Below are 6,533 nucleotides of genomic sequence, written 5' to 3' on the forward strand. Positions count from 1 at the left end.
AACCGGCCATCCCTATATGGGATCCGAACCCGTGGCCTTGGTGTTATCAGCACCACACTCTCCCAAGTGAGCCACGGGCCGGCCCGGAAGATAGTTTTTTAAAAAATGTTTTAAATATTAAACTTAACACTGGTTTTCCAGTGATGATCCACTTTAGTTTTTTTAAAAAAACACTTTTCTAAGTATCTCTGCACATACATTTCTTTTCCTCCAAACCTAACACCTTTATACCACCTAGCTTAGTGTCTACCATATTCCAGGTGCCTAATGAACATTTGTGGGATGAATAAATGGATGAATGAATGCATGAATATGTGAAGGACAGCTTTAACAGTGTTTCTATTCTCTTTAGCTATCAGTGAGATAAAACATGTAAACAAGGATCAGTTAAATTAGCTCCAACTAGCAAGTGAAAGAATAGCAAGGCAAAACTCCAAACACTAAAATAAAAGAGGAGGAAGAGCATTAGGAAAGCAGCTAATGAAAGTGAACATCTCAGTTAACATTAACCTCTCCTGTGCCTAGCCCAGGTGCCTGGGTGGGGGGTCCACTGCCCTTCTTAGGAAGCCCTGGATGGGCCCTGCTTTCCTACAGTCTCCTGGAAAAGTGGGTTGGGGAGTGGGCATTGGAATTTATCCCAGGACTTGGACTGAAGGAGTGTGGTCCTCTCTACCCAGGGGCCGTACAACAAACAGGGTCAGACCGCGTGGTGAATGTCTGTTCCTTTTGGCAAGCATATGGGTACATTGATGAGGAGCACATGACAGGCGCTGGAAGCCCTTGACCTTCAGCCGGAAGTATGACTGCAGCAAATTGCTATTGACCTCATTCATTGGGGAGCTTGCCTGGAGACTTCAAGGGACAGGTAATCGCTTCTGACACCTTCTACTCCTCCACTGCCAACCCTTCCGACATGTCCTAGCCATAAAATACTCCCAGTATCCTCCAAACCAGATGTTAATCCCTCCATTTATCATCTGTGCATGCTATATTTCTCTCAACCCTGTCTTCACATCTCCTTCTCAACCTTTCCCACTCTGTCATCACCCGCAACATCCCTTTCCTCCCACTATTTTCCAATAACAACACCATCCATTGTGTTTCTCCTAAAGTTTTACCAACACTTTCAAATACCTACCCTTCCTTACTGGCTTGGACACCTCCATTAGTGTAAGTTATGGAGCACTAATATCCTCAGCACCACCCCCAAGTCTTCAGTTGCCATTACCCAACACCCCCAAGTCTTTGGTCGCCATTACCCAACAAACCTGATAGGACCCTTCCCTCATTGCACACTGTAGAACCACACTTAACCCTTTCTTTCCCACATCCTCCTCTCACTTCATTTTGCACCACACTATACTTATGTCTCACTCTCTCAGGTGTGACTGTGAACTCTGTGGATCCTGGTGTTGTATACACAAATAGGAAACATAACTCTTGGCCATACTGCTTCCTCTTCTGGTTCACCAGCTTCTTCTTTCAGGTGGGTGGGGAAAGAGCTGGCCTGGTCTGAAGAGGAGTGGGGCAGGGCTCTGCTTCTCAGTGTATTCCCAGCAAGCTAAAGTCTACCTGGTATGACTTCTTTTTCTCTCCACCCCATCCCCCACTCTGCCATGTCTCACAGAATGTCAGACAAGGTGCAATATCAGTCCTCCACCTGAGCTTGTCAGAGGAGCTGGATGGTATTTCCAGAATATATTTTAGCAGTTCCTGTGTGACAACTCTTCCTGCTAAAGCCACCCAGGATCCTCATGTCACCCAAAATGTCTGGAATACCTCAGACCAACTAACAAACCTAGACAAGGTGGACTGACCCTCTGTGATCCCTGCCCTAATCTGCCACCCTTCCCCTGACTTCCAGCTTTACTCTGATTACACTCTTTGTTTGCCGGCTCCCAGGACTGATCACCTTGTCCAGCACAATGACTACTTCCTCTGCCTGTTAGCTTAGTGGATTGAGAACCCAGAATAGACAGGGGACAGTTTCAGCTTCCCTTTATTGCCATTTCTCTGATGGAAGCATTCATCCCTTGGGCACTAGGATCTCCCAACTACCATGTCTCGGGTTGTGGTGACTGGAAGCAAAACTCCTTCCAGAGAGTATTAGGGCTACAGGTAAGAAAGGAAACTCCCATCTGTGTCTCTTGGTTCCCAGACCTGTGCTTCCTGGCTGTGGAGAAGACAGCACCACAATGTCCTCTAGGTTAAGGTATATCCCCCATCCTGTAGGACAGCATCCCAACCTCACAGGATGTTGTCTCCCACTGTTACTGTAACTAAGCCTACTTCTGTGTGATGAGTCATGCAATTGAATTCTGGGGGTGTGAGCCCATTGCTTCTTTTCTGGACTTTTTGTTCATCTATATAAATTTTAGAATCAGCTCTTCAAATTTCATGCACACACACACACACACAAATACAAATCCCATTGGGATTGCATTACATCTACAGATTGACATTTTTATGAAATTGAGTCTTCCTAACCATGACTAAGGTAGATTCATATCTATTTAAATCTTTTTAATGTCTTTACAAAATTTTAAATAATTTTATCCATAAAGATCTTGCAGAAAAGCTTTACTATTATTTTCAGGTACTTTCATTTTTAAGCTATTGTAAATGGTATTTTAAGATTTGAGGCCAGCCCGTGGCTCACTCGGTAGAGTGCGGTGCTGATAACACCAAGGCCACGGGTTTGGATCCTATATAGGGATGGCCGGTTTGCTCACTGGCTGAGCGTGGTGCTGACAACACCAAACCAAGGGTTGAGATCCCCTTACTGGTCATCTTTAAAAAAAAAAAAAAAAAGATTTGTATATTGATCTTATATCAAACAACTGTATTATCTAATTCTATAAGTTATCTGTATTCTATTAGTTTTTATACACGGAAAATCACAACATCCAGGAATAATAACAGTTTTATTTCCCCCTTCTCAATTATTATAACATTAATTTCTTAATAATCTTAATAGGTTTTCTAGTATTGAACCAACCTTGCATTTCTGGAATAGAGCCAACTTGGTCGTAGTGTTACATTTGATATATATTGTTAAATACCATGCTCATATTTTTTCTTAGATCTTTTAACTGTCTTCATAAGTGAGATTGGCCTGTATTGTTTCTTACTTAGGTTGTCATTGTCTGGTTTTGCTGTCATGGATATATTCATTTTGTGAAATGAGTTAGGTGTTTGTGTTAGTCCAGGTCATCTGAGAAGCAGATGCCAAGTTAGGATTAAATGTGCAAGAAACTTGTTAGGGGAAATGCCCATGAGGGAAAATGGGGAAGAAGCTGGATGAGGCTGGACGATCCATGAGACAGTGATACAAATGTGAACCTGAGTGAAAGAGGCAGAAAAGGAAGGAAGATTGGTTGGGAGCATCTTACAGTGCAGTGGGATTGTATTTCCGTTTTTAAACTCCCTCTCTTGTTTTGAAGGTATACATTCTATTTCTGTTCTTTAGTGATTACTCTAGAATGTTTAACCTGCCCACTTAACAGTATCTTTTTTTTTTTTTTTAAAGATGACTGGTAAGGATATCTTAACCCTTGATTTGGTGTTGTCAGCACCACGCTCTCCCAAGTGAGCTAACCGGCGATCCCTATATAGGGATCTGAACCTGTGGGCTTGGTGTTATCAGCACCACACGCTCCCAAGTGAGACACGGGCTGGCCCAACTTAACAGTATTTTTAATCAATATCTTTATTCTTCTTTCAAACAATACAGAGATCTTACAGTTTTTTATTAACATTAATCATTCCCTTTGAACCTACACATTTTCATAACCCAGTACTTTCATTTTATTGTTATTTCATTAATCTTACAAATCAGATATTTGTTATTGTTTTATAGTCAATATTTGTATAGCTTCTCCCATATCTTTAATATTAATGTTTAATATTGTTCGCTCTTCTTTCTTGTGTCTCGTATTTTTCATCTTGTATTATTTTTCTTCTACCTGAAATATATCCTTTAGAAGTTTCTTTAGTGAGGATTTGTGGTAAACAGAATTCTAGGATGGCCCCCAAGATTCCAACCCCTTGTGTAGACATGCATAAAATCCCCTCCCCTTGAGTGTGAACAGAACTTGTGAATATGATGGGATTTCATTCCTGTGATTACGTTACCTACCTGGCAAAAGGGATTTTACTGATGTAATTAAATTCCCTAATCAGTTGACTTTGAGTTAATCAAAGGGGAGATTATTTTGGGTGGGCCCGACCTAATGGGGTGAGGACTTTAAAAGGGTTCAAGCCTTTCTAGAAGACAGAGAGATTCTCCTGTTTACTGTGAAGAAGCAAACTGCCCCATTGTGAAGAGGTCCACATGGCAGGAATAGTGAGTGGCCTCTAGGAGCTGAGGCCTCAGTATAGTCACAAGGAACTGAATTTTGCCAGCTTTGAAGAGGACTCTGAGCCTCAGATCAGATTGCAGCCCTGGATGACACCTTGATTTCAGCCTGGCGAGACCCTGAGCAGAGGACCCAACTAACCTGTACCCAGACACCTGACCCAAAGAAACTATGAGATAATAAATGTGTTGTTTTAAGCCATTGAATTTTTAGTAATTTGTTATACAGCAGTAGAAAACGAATATAGGATCTATTACTCAATTTTATTTGTTTTAAAGTGTACTTATTTCATCTTCATTTTGGGGGGATCATTTTGCTGGCTAAGGAATTACAGGTTGACAGTTATTTTCTCTTATTCTGTTGATAATATTTCTTTGTCTTCTGGCTTTCATTGTTGCTATTAAGAAATCAGATCTTAACTGAATAGTTATTTTGCAGGGAATCTGTCTTTTGTCTTTTGCTCCTTTTAAGATTGTATCTTTGTCATTGTTTTTCTAGTTTCACTATAATAAATGCAGACGTACATTTCTTTTTATTATTCTGGTGGGAATTCCTTGGATTTCCTGAATCTCAGGATTATACATATCTGTATTTCTCTTTAAATACAGTCTCTTCTTCATTACCTTTCTTCTGTCTTTATGGAATTGCAATTTAGATAAATGCTGGATTTTCTTGCTTTATGCTTTATGTCTCTAAATCTCTCTTCCATATTTTCCTTCTCATTCTATGTTAGAGCTGCATTTTGGGTTTTTTTTTAAAAGATCTATTCTCAGGGCTGGCCCATGGCTCACTTGGGAGAGTGCGGTGCTGATAACACCAAGGCCACGGGTTCAGATCCCTATATGGGGATGGCCAGTTAGCTCGCTTGGGAGAGTGTGGTGCTGACAACACCAAGTCAAGGGTTAAGATACCCTTACCAGTCATATTTTTTTTAAAAAAAGAAAGAAAGAAAGAAAAAAAAGATCTATTCCCCAGTTCAAAATTCTCTCTTCAGCTATTACTGATATTTTGTTTATTCCATTCAATAATCTTATATTACCAATTCTTATATTTTTATTACTAGATTTTATAATTTGTTTGTTTTTGTAATCTACCTGGTCAATTGTGATAGTCTCTTGTTCCTTATATTTTTAATCCCCTTTTATGTTTGGGGTTTTTTTTGTTTGTTTGTTTTGCCTTTTAAAAGATGACCAGTAAGGGGATCTTAACCTTTGACTTGGTGTTGTCAGCACCACACTCTCCCAAGTGAGCCATGGGCTGGCCCTCCCTTTATGTTTTTTAAAAAATACTAAACTTACTTATTTTTGTACTGTAACTGAAAATTCCAATATCTATAATTTTTGCAGGTTTGAATAGTTTATGGTAGCTTGTTTCCTTGTGTGTCTAGTGACTTGTATTGTAAATTCATGCTTCTTGGAACTATAGCTACAGGAATTTTTGGAGGCCTGGGATTGAAGTGCATTCCCCTTTACATTTAGTTTGACCAGGTTCCCAGGAGTATGATACCAACATGGGACCACTTCTAATTGAATTTTTGTCTTGGGAGTTTTTTGGCCACTGAAGTGGTATACACTCTGTTTCCAAACTTGTGTGAGTACAAGCTTATTATTTTGAATTAACAGAGAGGATATTTTTCTCACTACTGAGATAGGTTTTCTTCTTATTTTTTCTCTCTGTGAGGCCCTTTTTTTTTTTTTAATCTCTGGAGAATGTTACTCTTTGACTTTCCTGGCTTTATGTGTGTGTGTATAGGATGGTTCTCCATTCCAGCCATCTCAACCTCAGATTTTGTCTTCTGTCCTGTACTTATGGCCCTTTAAACTCAGGTTCCAGGCCACCAGAGATTGACTTAGCAAACACTGGCTCCAGTGATCATCTGTGTCTTGGGATTCATATTTTCATATCATATCTAGCCTTTGAGGAATTTTCTTACTTTCCTATAAGTTCAATCAGGGAATGCAAATAGGGATGTGTGTGTGTGTGTGTGTGTGTGTGTGTGTGTGAGAGAGAGAGAGAGAGAGAGAGAGAGAGAGAGAGAGAGAGAGAGAGAAATATTACATCCAGCATTTTTAGTTGCACTATATCAGGAGGAGCTCCATGATATTTAGTCCACAGTATTGACAGAAATGGAAGCACCCAATTTATTCCTCCCTTTTTCTCTTCTTCCCTCCATTT

General features: G+C 40.1%; 1 protein-coding gene across 4 annotated transcripts in view; it reads right to left on the reverse strand.

Annotated features, from left to right (window-relative positions):
- The window catches only part of WDR54 (WD repeat domain 54), a 32,398-nt gene that overhangs the window by 11,749 nt on the left and 14,116 nt on the right, over positions 1–6,533 (reverse strand). The gene's annotated exons all lie outside the window — the stretch shown is intronic.

This window comes from Galeopterus variegatus, unplaced genomic scaffold (assembly GCF_000696425.1).
Source record: "Galeopterus variegatus unplaced genomic scaffold, G_variegatus-3.0.2 Scaffold1428, whole genome shotgun sequence".
Classification (NCBI taxonomy): domain Eukaryota; kingdom Metazoa; phylum Chordata; class Mammalia; order Dermoptera; family Cynocephalidae; genus Galeopterus; species Galeopterus variegatus.